This window comes from Chenopodium album, chromosome 19, assembly GCF_948465745.1.
Source record: "Chenopodium album chromosome 19, dcCheAlbu1.1, whole genome shotgun sequence".
Lineage (NCBI taxonomy): Eukaryota > Viridiplantae > Streptophyta > Magnoliopsida > Caryophyllales > Amaranthaceae > Chenopodium > Chenopodium album.
This window is the reverse complement of record NC_137852.1, coordinates 4696806-4712467: the sequence shown is the minus strand read 5'-3', so window position 1 is coordinate 4712467 and position 15662 is coordinate 4696806. Positions and strand designations below refer to the sequence as shown.

The 15662-nt window shown below is 34.6% G+C and overlaps 1 pseudogene; it reads left to right on the top strand.

Moving 5' to 3' along the window:
* Positions 1–12748: 12748 nt before the first annotated feature.
* Positions 12749–14544, top strand: LOC145594461 (3-ketoacyl-CoA synthase 5 pseudogene; annotated as a pseudogene).
* The last annotated feature ends 1118 nt before the right edge of the window (positions 14545–15662 follow it).

Below are 15662 nucleotides of genomic sequence, written 5' to 3'. Positions count from 1 at the left end.
ATTTCACAAAATTCACAAAGATAGGAACAACATCAGACTTAAGATGCATTAAAAATATCCATGTCATTCTGCTGTAATCATCAACTATAGTAAGGAAAAATTTACAGCCATTATGATTAGGGTCAGGATTAGGGCCCCATACATCCAAATGTAACAACTCAAAAGGACTAGTAGTCTTAATGAAACTGACAGGGAAAGAATTTCTAGTTTGTCTGGCAGCAGGACTGATTTGACAAAAACTATCTAGACTACAATCTTTATTACATATATCATCAACTATGTAATGTAACCTATTGACAGGAATGTGCCCCAGTCTAAGATGCCAAAGCTTGACTTTATTTTGATCCTTGGAAGGTGTAGAACTCCCATTTGCATTAGCTACAAGAGAGCTGGAAGTAGACTTAGGATGTATAACTGTGTCATCTAGGCAGTAAAGACCATGCTTAAGTTTACCAAGAAGCAGTGGCTTCATTGAAGAGCCCTGAATATAACACTCATCATCAGTAAAGACTGCATGACAAGACAAATCCTTACACAATTTAGGTATAGAGATCAGATTATACCTAAAGTCTAGTACATGCAAAACATTCCTCAAAATTAAATGTTCATTTAAGCATATTGTACCAAAGTGTGTGACCTTAACCTTCTTGCCATTAGGTATGGTTATGTAATTATCAACACCATTATAGACTTCTAAAGAATCAAATAATGTGTTATCAAAGCACATATGATCAGTAGCACCACTGTCAAGCACCCATTGCACATTATTAAAAGAAGTGAAACAGAATTTACCTGACACATGAGCAGATTTGCTTCCTTGAGCACCATCAGAAGATCCAGAACTCTGACCATTAGCCTTTTGATTCAATTGATACTGCAAGAACTCTTGATATTGATCAGCAGGGAGAGAGATAGTGTTCTGATCATCCTCAGATTCTTCATAAGAATCGAACTCAACATTAGCTGCCAACCTTTTGCCTTTGTCAACATAGCCTGGATTACCATTCAGCTTGTAGCATCTTTGCATGCTATGACCAGGTATTTTGCAATGGTCACAATAGTAATTAACTCTCCTTTGAGGTTGATCTTTTCCTCTATTATTCTGGAAATTCTGCTTGTATCTGTCTTGACTATAAAACCTTCCATTATTGTCTTGTAGCCTTCTATTATTGTGAGCTGCAAAAGCTAAAACCTCAGGAGTAGTAGTAGATGTGGTCTAATACAGTTGCTTATGTTTCTCTTCTTGCATAAGTAGCCTGTAAGCATGAGCAATACTTGGAAGAGGATTCATGATTAGGATGCTGCCTCTAACAATTTCATAGCCATCATTGAGCTTCATCAAAAATTCCACAAGTCTTCTGTCCTGTTGTGACTTAAGTAACCTTTGAGTAATATTGCAGGTGCAATTAGAGCAATTACAAACAACAATTGGATCCACTGAGTCCAACTGATCCCAGAGCATTTTGATTCTGGTATAATAACCAGAAACTGAATCATGTCCTTGTTTGATCTCATGAAGTGCTTGCTGTAAAGAGAATAACAAAGCACCAGAGGATTGTCCAAACCTCTCCTCCAAATTCAGCCAAATTTCCCTTGCTGTACCAAAGTATAGAACACTACGAGCAATATCTTGCTCAAGAACTCCAAGCAACCAAGAGATAATCATATTATTGCATCTATCCCAAGCCTGATGAGCATCATCAGTAGCAGCAGGTTTGATAAGGCTTCCATCAACAAAACCGAGTTTATTTTTAGCAGACAAGCTAATTAACATAGATCGTTTCCAATCTCCATAAGAATTTCCATCAAACTTGAAATTGACAAGTTTCTGACCAGGATTATCAGAAGGATGAAGATAATATGGAGAAGTAGGGTTTTGAGAAGGATCAATCGGTGTTCCCATGATTAAGAACAAAGAACTTCAAGAAAATCAAATTGAAGAAGAATACGATTGAATAAAACGCAAAAACAGAGATACGATCAAGCAACAAGCAGAATAACTCCAGAATTTGAACAAAATCAACGAATAGAACAGCAGACCACAAATCTGAACGAATTTTGAACAAAATCGAACGAAGAATCGAGCAAAATCAAGGCTAATTGCAGAAAAATCGAGAGAGATTGATCGAAGAACGAATACCTCAAACTGAAGAACTATGAACTGACATAATGCGAAACGATCGAACAAATTTCTTCAAGATCGCAACCACCGTGCTCTGATACCATATCAAAGTATTGCAGCAGAAATCTAAATGCAGTAATAGAAATGACACAGAGGATTTATAGCCTTCATCGCTCTATCCGTAGATTCCGAGCTTAGGCAAAACTAGAACTACTCCATTGAAGAAGCTGAAGAAAGCTTCAATGTTTAGAGAGAGAAACTATTACAGAGAATTTTAGGAAAGAGAAAGTGAAAGAGAAAAATGTGTGAATGAACTAACAGAAGGCTTTAGGAGCCTATTTATTACATCAATTAAAGCTCAACTAATTAGAAGTTTGTTATAACAGAAAAATGTTGACAGCTGTAAAATTTGTTATGCATGTGCTGACGTGTCCTGTGACTCATCTTCAATACTCTCAACAAGTATGGAATGGAGGGAGTACTTCCTATATTTGAGTAACAAATATTAAAAGTCCACTAGAATATAGAAAATGGACAACAATCGTTGTATAAAGCACACGCATGGGCGTAACATATTGCATGGCCGATGGCGTGCGTTCGTCGGTGTGTAGGTACTTTACTTAACCTTTTTTAATTACTTCGTATCTTTAATTCTTTATACTTGATTTTAGGAATTTCAAGGTCTAGTTATTTTATTTTAGAAGGTCGAAACAAAGGGAATAAAAATACACTATCACTAATTATTTTTTTACTTGACTTGAGATATACGGCTATATAGTTACATTCTTACAAGTATATTACTAAGCCTATATAATTGCCTTTACATATATTCTTACTAAAGTTTGAAAAGGATATATGAATATTATTAACAATTCAAGATTAAAATAAAACTTGTGAGTATAGACAGCATTGATGCCATAATAATCAAAAGATTAAGAGATTATCAGTCTATCTACTTTTGTTGGTGGTCATCATCATTAATTTAGACTTATTTGTTCCAAGCCTCCAATTAGTTGATGAATCAAGAATCAAGGTATATCAAACCCGAATAGTTTGAAGATATGTTCGATTGAAAATTAAAAACCTTGATCCAATAGGTAGAAAATGCAAAATGGTGAGTGAACTTAATAAAAAAAACACTCTCCAATAAAAAATCGAAACGTATGTCAATCTCAGAATCTGAGCTAGATGTTCGAAAATTTTCACTTTTCTTAATATTGCATTTATTTATTTATATAATATTTTAAATGTACCCCACTCTGAATTGATGGAAAGAGAAGTTGAATATCGAATACTAGATTAGGCGAGTGCACACAAACATACACAAACAAAAAGAGATCGGATTAGATTAAGCAAATTGCTTTAGGTTAAACTAGATCGTATCTCGAAATTGTTTTTCAAAAACTTAAACAAGTAAGGGTTTGAGATAGTATGATAATTATTTTCATACGTGACAAATAAAGTGTGGAGTGGTAAATTGGGTTAGAAAATAAAAGCTATACTGTACACTTTAATTTGCATGTATTGGTAAACGTTATTAATGTCCTAACTAGCGGAAAGAGGAAAAGAAAGAGGAAACTTGATAAGATTCACAATTCTACTAATCATTATGTGATCTTTGGTAGTTGATGAAAAGCAGATTAACTAATCAATTTTGTCAAAAAAATTATGCTATATGATACGAAGTATGTGTGAAAGATGAAAAGTGGTAACATAAAGAACATATTCTCAAGTACTTGAGCAATTGAGTGATTTTTTTAAAGGGTTAATCTATTTATTGGTTAAGGGACAAACATAATATTCAAAGGTCGGAAATGTATATTAACTTTTGATTCTAGGAGAAAATATATGCACTTTGTTGAATGTGATGTTTATAGGTGCTTTTGTACGGTCGAGAGATTAGTGTAAGTTCATGGAATCATGAAGTTTATAAGCATGGAAAGAAATTTTCATTCAAAGATGAACTTTTATGTCATGTTAAATGTTGTTGACTAACTACTTGGGGTTGGTAGATGGGTCGGTGGCAAGGTTGATCTTCTAAACTTTAATTGCCCACCGCCAAGTTTTGAAGTACGATCAATATAGTGAACAGTGGGTTGAAACCTATGCAGACGTCTTAAGTGGAAGTGAGGTTTTGTTGCCACAATTTAATGAGATTCAGCTTTACATGGTTCAGATTTGTTTATCTTCCCATCATGTCCTTTAAAACATTTATATTTGGCTAAACGAGGGTAGCACTATGTCTATGGTACAAGGCTTCTTGATTTCATTTAATCACTCGCCCTCTAAAGCTAGAGCTTTAAATTGTTTACATGGAGAAACCCTGGCCTAATGAACATTGAAATGACAGTAACACAATAATGAAATCTAAGGCCTAAAAAATTTAAAATAAACTCTAGGAAAATAATAAAAGGGCATCTAATAATACATAGAAAGGAGTTGGATTCTAGCATCAAGGCTTAAACACACTTAGGCATAAACACAACAAAGCATCAAAAGACGTTGTCCTTAAAATCTTGGCTCAAGGCAACAAAATCAACAACGCAAGGCCAATCCAAGGCAACACAAGGAATCTCATGACATAATAACGCGAGGTAGGCCAGGGGCCAAAGCATTGAAGAGATGGTTACGGGCACAAAGTAGGCCTCACAGAGCTCTTGGGAAATCCAAAAATCTAACATGTCATGGCAAAAATAATTTATTGGGCTGTAGGAATGGTTCAGCGGGCTACATTTTCTTTACCACTTCATTTCGAAATATGGCCCAAAGGTAAAGTATTTAGAGGCCTCAACAAAATAACTTGTGGATAAAGCAACCTTATGAAACACACCAACCCTATGAATTGGACTACGCAGTAAGCGTGAAAGGTTTACCTATGAAATTATTTACGTGGCGGATATTATATAATAAGATACTCATTGAGTTGTGCCCGGATATGATTTTAGTTACGTAGTAGATACTCCGTATCATTTCGAATGTACTCTTGAGTCTTGACTCTGTCACGTGCACGTTATACTCAAGTTTATATGAAATAGACAATCATAGTCATCTTATATTTGGATATATCATATACCCAGAAAAGAATGTTTTTTAATTTTTTTTCAAAAAAAAGTAAATTGTAAAATGAACGAATTTGGTAAAATGAGCAAAATTTAAGAAGGTTGTTGTAACGAACTTTAATACAGTATTTAAATTAAATTAATGCAATGTCGTTATTTCATGGACTAAGTAGATCATATGTCATTAGCTAACATTAATTGAATAAATGTAATGTCGTTATTTCAAAAACCAAGTAGATCATATGTCATTAGCTAATATGAAATAAGACATAAAATGAACCAAGAGAAAGGGATACTTCGCCAATTGGGCTTCAAGGTTTGTACTACTTCTTCAACGAAAGATTTAATATAACATCGATTGACAACATAAGTTTGTGGATCAGAGAGTGAGATTACACACCGACTATGCTACAAATCAATTCGATCAATAAGTTACTCTTTCAATTCGATGCATACAATACAATACGTCGTGTTAAATGAGTGTCCTTGTATGGTTGAGATTTTGGCAAATGAAAACGAGGTTGATCCATGTCGACCACAAAGGCTCAAATAGACAGTTATTTTCATATACGTATCGCTACAATAAAGAAGGAGACGGTATGGAGGTTGATATGTTGTTTTCATACAGTTTTAGGGGAGGTTGAAAGTGTTAAATGTTGTTTTTGTATGAAACATCGATTTGTAAGGTGAAGGGGGAAGAGTGGGTGACATTAATTAAATTTAATAAATATATAATTAATTACAAAATACTTCTCCAATGCAATTGATTATTGACATGGGCTAAAGTAGTACAGTGGTTGTTACATTTACTATACCAAATAATTCTAGTTTTTGGCAAATGTACAATATTTTTGTGTGAATTCTTTTTCTTTTTTTAGTTATAGGCTAGGGTTTATATAAGAAAGTTGCATGTTACACTTTTTTTCTTTCTTTTCTTATCAATAACTCTTCAATTTTCTATTTTACAATATGTTGAATTTCATATTCGTTTATAAGTTTTCAGCGAGTTTTGGACTAGTGGTAAAGATTTCAGGTATTAGGCTATCTTAAAAATACTTCAATGCCAAAGATTTATCTAAACTTTTTTTTTTTTTTTTTTTTAACTTTGTTATTAGTTTATAAAGCTCTTAGTTGTCCTAGTAGGCTACAACTATTGGTGACTACTGACTATATAGCTGGGCATGGGCCGGGTCAGCACGCGGGCGGCCCGGGCACGGCACGAGGATGGCCCGGCACGGCACGGCCCGACGGCAGGCCCGGCCCGGCACGATGGCACGCCCCTCGTGCCTCGTGCGGGCTGCGGTGAAAAAAAACCCAAAAGTGGCCCGGCACGGCACGAGCCCGGCCAATAGCCCGTGGCACGGCCCGCGTGCATGGCCCGCAGGCAGGCCCGCAGGCACGGCCCGCGGGCTAACGGCTATAAACTGGCGCTGCTCTTGTTTTTTCCCTCCAACGGCCATAAACGGCTATAAACGGCTATAAACGGCTCTATTTTCACCTATAAATACCACCCTCAACTTCCAATTCTTTCCACAACTCAATACTCATCTTCTCATCTCATTCTCTTACTCTCTTACTCTCTTATTCTCATATATTATAATTTATAAATTATAATCTCTTAATATTTCTTAATCTCTTATTCTATTATAAATTTTACATTTTTAATATTATTAGTCTACTACCAAAAAAAAAAAAAAATTGTTATATTTACATTCGGGAAATTATAAATTCGAGAAATTATAAATTTGGGAAAGCATTGAAGCGTCATTGTAAGATCTAACTCAACTTTATTTTAATTTGTTATTGTTATTGTTATTGTTATTATTATTGTTATTATTATTATTATTATTATTATTATTATTATTATTATTATTATTATTATTGTTGTATACTTGGAACTACTTAATTACATAAAAACTACTTTCTATTTTAATTGTGGGTTATTTGGATTGTTGAAATCTGTCTAAGGCGGGATTTGGGCTCTGGACAACGTCGATCCTAACCATAACCTACCTGGGATCTCATTGATTTAGATAATCTACTATTATTATAATTATTTTTGAAAATTTATTAACTTACTAATTAAGTAATAATTAAGAAAAAATATTGTTGTTAATTATTATTTATTAGTTAATAATCTTAATTAATCATGGCATCAAACCCGAACCAATCCTCCTCTAAAAAAGCCAAATCTAAACGATCATTGGAAGGCTCTTCTATGCCCCCCCCCCCTACAATGCAAATCCCTACTATGCAAATCCCTACAATGGCCAATCCCACCCACCCCGGGTTTTCTACCGGTTTTCCCACCGGATTAGATCAACAAGGGACATTCCAACCATGGCAAAGCACCCAATCTCCACCTTATTATGCCTCCGCACATGATATGCCTTTTGAATTTAACTATCAAACAACTCAAGCAAGCAACACACAACCTGCCGGCTCTAGTGACCCATCCGTCCAAAATACTATTCCCCCATCTGATAACCCATTCATTGAATGGTACACCGAAGAAGAAATGACCCTTTTGAAAAACCGAAAGAGTAAATGTTGGCAATATTTCTTGTTAAGTAGAGATGGTGAAAAAGCCAAGTGTAAAACTTGTGGTAATATTTATTCGGCTCCAGCCAAAGGCGGTACGGGGCACCTAAACCGACACAGTGAAAAATGTGGTGCCCCTAGTACTGACCCAACTCAACCAAAAATTTCTCAATTCCATCCTTATGGCTTCACTTACAATTATGAGAGGGATAGGGATGAACTTGGGAGAATGATAGTCCAAGCCGAACAACCTTTTCTTTTTGCTGAAAGTGATCCGTTTAACAATTACATTAAACGAGCACTACAACCCCAACACAAAAAAATCTCCCGAAAAACCGTTAAAACAGCTGCCATGAAAACTTACTTAGAATACAAAATGAAATTAATTGAAGAACTTAAAACTCTTACTTCAAGAGTTTCTATAACTTCTGATGCATGGGATGGTGGTTATGGTTTACATTATTTGTGTGTTACTTGTCATTGGGTTGATAGTGAATGGTTATTGCAAAAACGTATTATTTATTTCAAATTGCTTGAATACCCCCATACGGCCTTTAATATTTCTAATTGTATTATGAGTGCTCTTGATGAATATTGTCTTAGGGACAAAATCATGTCCATGACGTTTGATAATGCAACATCCATGACAGCTAGTGCTAATCTAATTAAACCAAACTTGTATAATGTCATAATGGATGGAGATGCATTACATATTAGATGCATTTGTCATGTTTTAAACTTGTGTGTTAAGGATGGACAAGAAGCAATTGGTCCATACTATTCCAAAATTCGAAATGCTGTTTTGTCTATTATGTCTTCTAGCAGTAGGTATCAGGAATGGAGGCGATATCTTAAGCAAACTAAGATAAAGCCTATTAGAATTAAAACGGATTGTCCAACTAGGTGGAACTCCACCTATGACATGTTGAGTCAGGCACTTTCGTATAGAGTTCCATTTTCATTGTTTTACAATAATAAGTATCCACAATTCATGATAGCAGACTCCGATTGGGATAATTGTGAAAAATATATGCAATTTTTACAATTATTATATAGTATGACTCACTGTTTTTCTTCTGTTTATGTTCCTTGCATTCATTCTTTCCTTCAAAATGCATGTTTATTTGCTCAACTTCTTTATGAACATCGATCACAACAAGATTACAATGATTATGTTCCACAAATGGAGGCTAAATGGCGTAAATATTACACTAAGCTTCCTATGGTTTATATGTTTGCTTCTATTTTAGATCCTAGATCAAAGTATGATGGCACATTTATGCTAATTGATATTTACTATGAATGCATGCAACTCGGTGATGGTGTCGAACAATATAAAAATCATGTGAAAGATAAATTTTTTGAGTTATATAGAGTTTATGAATCTAAATATGGAACCGTCACTCATTTTGCCCCTTCTCAAACATCCAAAAGCGTAAGTAAAACGGGCAAAAGTTTGGCGGCCCAAGCTGCTAACATGTTATCTAAGTTTTCAGGTAGTGGATCATCATCAAGGCGAACACAAAGCGATGTTTCGGAGTTGCAAATGTACTTAAACTACGACTTCATGAAAGGCTTGGACGAAGATTCGAGGTTGGGGATGGACATCCTAGATTGGTGGAAATCCCAAAGCACAAAGCATCCAATTTTGGCGGCAATGGCACGTGATATTTTCAGCATCCAAGCCTCCTCCGTTGCCTCGGAACGAGCTTTTAGTGCTTCGGGAAGGGTTCTAGACGATAGAAGAACAAGTTTGAAGCCCGAAACACTAGAAATGTGTGTTTGCTTGAAGGATTGGATGGATGCCCAAGAACGCATCCAAGATCGTACTTTTACGGCCAACGACAACATCGATGGTTCCGATCGTTCTGGTTCAACTAGCTCCTCCGCATTAGCTAGTGAACATGAAGCCGAAGATGAAGACGAAGAAGATAATGAAGACCTTGATTGAAGATTACCAACAACTCGAGAATTAATATTAATTAGCGAAAATTCTAGTATTTCCTATGTACTCTATTAATTAGTGAAAATGTTAGTATTTCCTATGTTGGCTATGTACTCTATTAACATTAGCCGTATAATAAAATAACAAAATAAGTTATTCATCAATTATTGTTAGTTGTACACTTGTACTTCATATTATCTTTTACTTAATAAATTTTTATGAATGAATTTTTTCAACTTTTAATTTTATGGAATATGTTATATTGTTATTTAATTTTTGTCTAATACTTATATAGTTATATGAATAATATGATATATAGTAAATTATGAATGAACAATAAATATTAATATAATTTAAACAATATTTAATATAACTTAACTCCATAAAAAATTTAATAATTATTAAATTCAAATATTAAATTGTATAATTATTCAATTCAATTTTTTCTTTCATAAAAAAAATTCAAGTTTTTTTAAAGTTTTTTTTAATTTTTTAAAAAAAAAGAAAAAAGGGTAAGCCGTGGGCCGGCACGGTGGCCGGCACGGCCCGCCTCCACCGTGGGCCGGCACGGTGGCCGGCACGACGGGCGGCCCGGCACGGCACGACCGGCACGGTGGGCCGTGCCGTGCCGTGGACAGGGAAACCTTGAAGGCCGGCACGGCACGGCACGGCCCGCCTCCACCGTGGGCCGGCACGGCCCGGCACGACACTGTTCATGGCCCGCCTAGGCACGGCCCACGGCAGGCCCGGCACGGCCCATGCCCACCACTAACTGACTAGTAAGGTTGCAACTTGCAAGTTCAGTCTTCGGTTAATACTTCAATGAAACCAAAATCCAATCCAAAAATGCCTAATTCCAATTAAGATTCCGAGCAAACCCAAATTTAAACTTTTAATTTAGGTCCAATTTGAGAAATAGAATATTTAAATATTGTACATAGGAAGTACTTCCTCCGTTTTCTTTTACTTGCAACACAGCCTTGTGGCACGTGTTTTGAGCTCTGGTTTATGTAATGTAAATGGACAAATTTTTCATTATAATTTTTACAAATGATACTTAACTCTATTCTAATTTTCGTGTAAAAATTATATTGATAAAATCGCTCGTTTACCCTCACTAATCATCTCCTAAAACTGCGTGCTTAAAAGGTGTGTTGCAAGTAAAAGAAAACGGAGGAAGTATTATTTAGTGGTCTAAATGTCTAATGGGCCTAATTGTGTTGATGAGACAAATATTGTCAAGCAGAGAGCCAGAGATGTTATAATATTAAATATTGTTGGTTCGAATTAAACAATATAAAACGTGTTATCCATGATATTTTGCCAAAATCAAATCAAATCAAATCAAATCACTACCTAAAAATACATACTTTTATTTGTTTTTGATTGTTCGTTTTGTATCAAAACAATGTCAATTTGAATCCAACTCAATTATAAAAAATACGAAGTAAACATTAACTTTTGATCGGTAGTTGTTAGTGGTTGTTTGTCAACTTTTAAAGATTGTTGATTGAATTTAATGTTATTTTGTAATATTGGCTTTAAATATGAACTTTTAAGTCACTATTGTAACATTAATTTTAATCCTGCATTGCCCTACTTACAAAATACCAATAACTATAAACAACAACCACTGTAGAGAAACTTTGCTATAAACCAGTCCATATTGTACTGCATTTAAGCCTCACAACAAGCTTAGAAGGAGCTCTTAATATGACATATGTCGTTTAGCAACCATTTGGAAAGACTCACATCTTTTTAAAAAAAAAAACAAAAGAATAGAATTGTCCAATTGAGCTAGAACCTCAATCCAGATCGATCGATCAGACCAAGATTATTAGCAAGTTAGGCCCGTTGAATGTGGAGGGAGGAGGGATGAGAAATCTTCATCCAAAAACCTCCTAATGGAGAATAACTTCCAATTACTTTGTGCGTGAAAGGTAAAGGTGCAATCCTTATTAGTAGACCAAGTTTAACTTGATGACTATAATGGCTTTTAAAAGTATGCGATACTGTAAGGAGTAAAGAGTACGTATGTATACCATATACAGAGTACAAAAATTGAAATATCCTTGCCAAGCAAGTAAAAGTTAACTACAACATACAAGAATTAAACTATTAAGGGCCTATTCTCATTAACTGAACTCGGCTGAACTGAACTGAAAATAAACGGTGCATGAGAACATGCCCTAATTAATTTGCTACATACTACGAAGTATAATGCCAAGTGTTTATTTTGCTATATACTTGATAAACGGGCTTGGGCCACACCCATCACAAGTGTCTACTTTACACGACCTTCCACCTCAAAACCATATGGCAATGAGGGAAGTAGTCCCTTAGCCTTATACTTTCTTATTTCTTCAATGTGAGATACACATTTCATATTTCTCTTCACTTTTATACTATTTTAATGTGAGACAACACTTTTACTCACATGTGGGTTTTCTCATGTACTCAACAATACTCCGTACAAATTGTTTAGTTTGGATTATTTTTAGTTGTTATAACGTCTGACAGTAAATCAGATCAATTGAAGCCGGTTGTTCAGAAAAATTGGACCCTTTCTTGTAAATCTTGCAGGATTTTCAATCAATTTTCAATCAATTTGCAAGATGGGGACCAACATCAATGTTTAGGTAAAAAACTACAAAAGGTTAATTTTGGAAAGTACATATCTACAATTACTGTAATTTTTTTTTTTTATAATTTTTTTTAAGTGCCCTAATTAGACCTTTTTACATTATTTGCATAATCCACTTTTACCAATATTAGTGATTTAAGAAAAAAATATATATATAATCACGAGAATACTTGTTGAAATCATCTCAATGTTTAATTTTCAAATATCAACTTTTAATAATCTATACTTCTTATTAATTAAATATATTATATTATTGGTTTATGCTCAGTTGAAATGGAACACTTAAAAAATAGTAAAATACTGATCGAGTATTAAAGTTTGCCCTTTAAAAGAGAAATAGCGCAACTATTTTCAAACAGTTACTCGTATATTTCATTCCTTTTTTACATTTCCACCTACCTTCTATTTATGGCCTAACTAGGCCCTAGCATTTCCGCTCACCGTCCTTCCAATTCAAGTTCCAACTCCTATTTATAGACAATATCTAGGTTTAATTAGCATTCCCTCTTACACTCATACCACTTATATATTGCCTAAGCTAGGCTAAGCTTTATCATTTCCTTTTACAAAATATAAGAAAATAAAAGAGGGAGAATAATGGAGTTAAGCTTTGTTAAAATTGAGCATTACCTTAATTCCTTCAAATCATCCAATTCTTTTTTACCAACAATTTTGTTCATTCTCTTGGTACTCATTTTTTACTTTAAGTCTAAGAAAAGAACTATCTACCTCTTAGACTATGCATGCTATAAACCTCCACCAACGTTACGAGTCCCATTTTCAACCTTTATTGAGCATGCTATGATCGTCTTTAAAGACAATCCAAAAGTTGCGCGTTTTCAAATGCGTATTCTTGAGAGGGCGGGACTAGGAGATGAGACGGGGCTTCCCCCCGCACTACAATTCATACCTCCGGAACCCTCATTTTCTAGGACGTATGATGAAGCTCATCTTGTTATCTTCTCTTCTATCGATGAGCTTCTTAAGAAGACCGGGGTTAGAGCCAACAATATTGGTATACTAATCACAAATTGTAGCATATTTTGCCCTACTCCGTCTTTGTCATCTATGATAATGAATAAATATAAAATGAGAAGTTGTACAAAAACATTTAGTCTTTCGGGTATGGGTTGTAGTGCTAGTGCAATTTCAATAGACTTGGCAAAAAGACTCTTACAAGTTATGCCAAATTCTTATGCACTTGTTGTTAGCACGGAGATCTTAACCCCTAATTGTTACATGGGCTCAGAACGGTCCATGACCGTTCCAGGATGCCTGTTTAGATTGGGTTGTAGTTCACTCTTGTTAACTAACAAAAGGGAAGAAAGATATCGCGCCAAGTACCAACTCCTTCATACGATTCGAACCCATATAGGGGCTAATGATACGTCCTACACGAGTGTGATGCAACAAGAAGACGAGGAGGGTAGATTGGGAATTGCACTATCCAAGGACTTGTTGGTGGTAGCCGGGGAAGCACTCACGAAAAATATCACTACACTTGGGCCATTAGTCTTGCCCTTATCAGAAAAGCTTAAATTTGCATATAATTTTGTAGCCCGAAAAATGTCAAGGCACAAAAAAATTAAGCCCTACATACCAAATTTTAACAAGGCATTTGATCATTTTTGTGTCCATGCGGGTGGTCGGGCCGTGATTGAAGAGATCCAAAAGGCGCTTCGTTTGTCGGCCCAAGATGTGGAAGCTTCTAGAATGAATCTTTATAGGTTTGGAAACACATCATCTTCTTCTATTTGGTATGAGTTGAGTTACATAGAAGCTAAAGGAAAAATGAAGAAGGGAGAAAGTGTTTGGCAAATAGCATTTGGAAGTGGATTTAAGTGTAATAGTATAGTATTGAAGTGTAATAGAAATATTGATCCAAAAATTGATGGGTTTGGGCCTTGGAAGGATTGCATTCAAATGTATCCTATGGATGTTCCGGAGATTCGTAAGTTATAGTAAATTGTAGAAACATAAGTTTGGCAAAATATTTGCCAACTTTAGAATCTGCATAATTGCATTGCTCACTTACCAAAAATGTAAAATGGGCCATTTTTAAGTATTGTTTGTTGACTTGCATTTATTTATTTACTATGTTTCTTGGTTTTATATTCCTTTTTTTTTTTCTTTATTTTTGTAAACCAAGTTAGTACCTTTATTAAATATTAATTGACAATTTGTCCATAGTTACATACGGAGCAATAACAGAAGGACAAAAGTTTTCCCCACACTGGTTTTATATTCTTTATTCTTGATGCTATTTTATTTTTACGTGGCTCCCTTTATAAAGGATTCATGTTTTGAATGGTGCATAAAAAAAAATTAAAAAAAAATTGCTTTTAGGGTGTACTTGTTGACTAATTATACTTATATTTTGACACGATAACACAACCGACACAACACGAACATGAAGCTATTGAGAGAAAACACGAAGTCTATATGACACGAAACCAACCCGATAGATAAAGTGATCAAATTTTTTAATTTCCCTACATTTAACATAGTTTTTGATAGATTTTATGAATAGCACGGAATTGACACGAAACCAAACTCAAACACGAACCTCTATTGAGGCCCAAACCGCTAACTTTTGCTTAAAACGCTTATTATTACCAAATACCCCTTCATCTAATTTACCCGGCAATGGAGACGAAACCTCTGTATTTTTCCAGGTATTTCTCTTTATTTCTTGCTCCAGATATTTTTTGTTTCATCCAATTAATAGCTTCTCTCGATTTTAATTTTACATGGTTATATAATTAAGTGTAGATGAATTTTATTTATGATTGGAAATTATTTATATTTTATATTTTTTCAATTTACTCCTAACAGATATGCTAGGAATCCATTGGAATTGCAATTTTGTGAATAAATGAATAACTGTAATGTTGTTGTAATCTTGTTCAGTTGTTCCCAAATCCCAAGTGGCATTTTTCTCAAATAAGTTAAAAGGGGGTTTCAGATTCTTTTTAACAATTTGTTAGAAATCTTAGATGATCAAATATCTGATCTTTGGAATATGAAGTTTAAGTCAGTTTCTGGAATTTTGTTTAGTAATAATCTAAATTTGACCCAACAATTTGTTTGATTGGTGATTTAGACTATATTGTTGAAAGATTTATAAGTTAATCTTCATATATCATATAATATGTTGGATTGTTGAGTTAGGAAAAGTTAACAATTTGTGGTCTAGAAAAGATTGAAGCTGAATAGAATCGTTTTTGGGTATGTTGTTACAGAATAATTGGTTTGGAACTCTGGATTATTGGGGTTTAAATGCTTATCTTCTAATGCGACCTTGTCTAGGTTTGTGTTCTTGTGCTTTTGACTTTTGAGTATGGTTAAGAA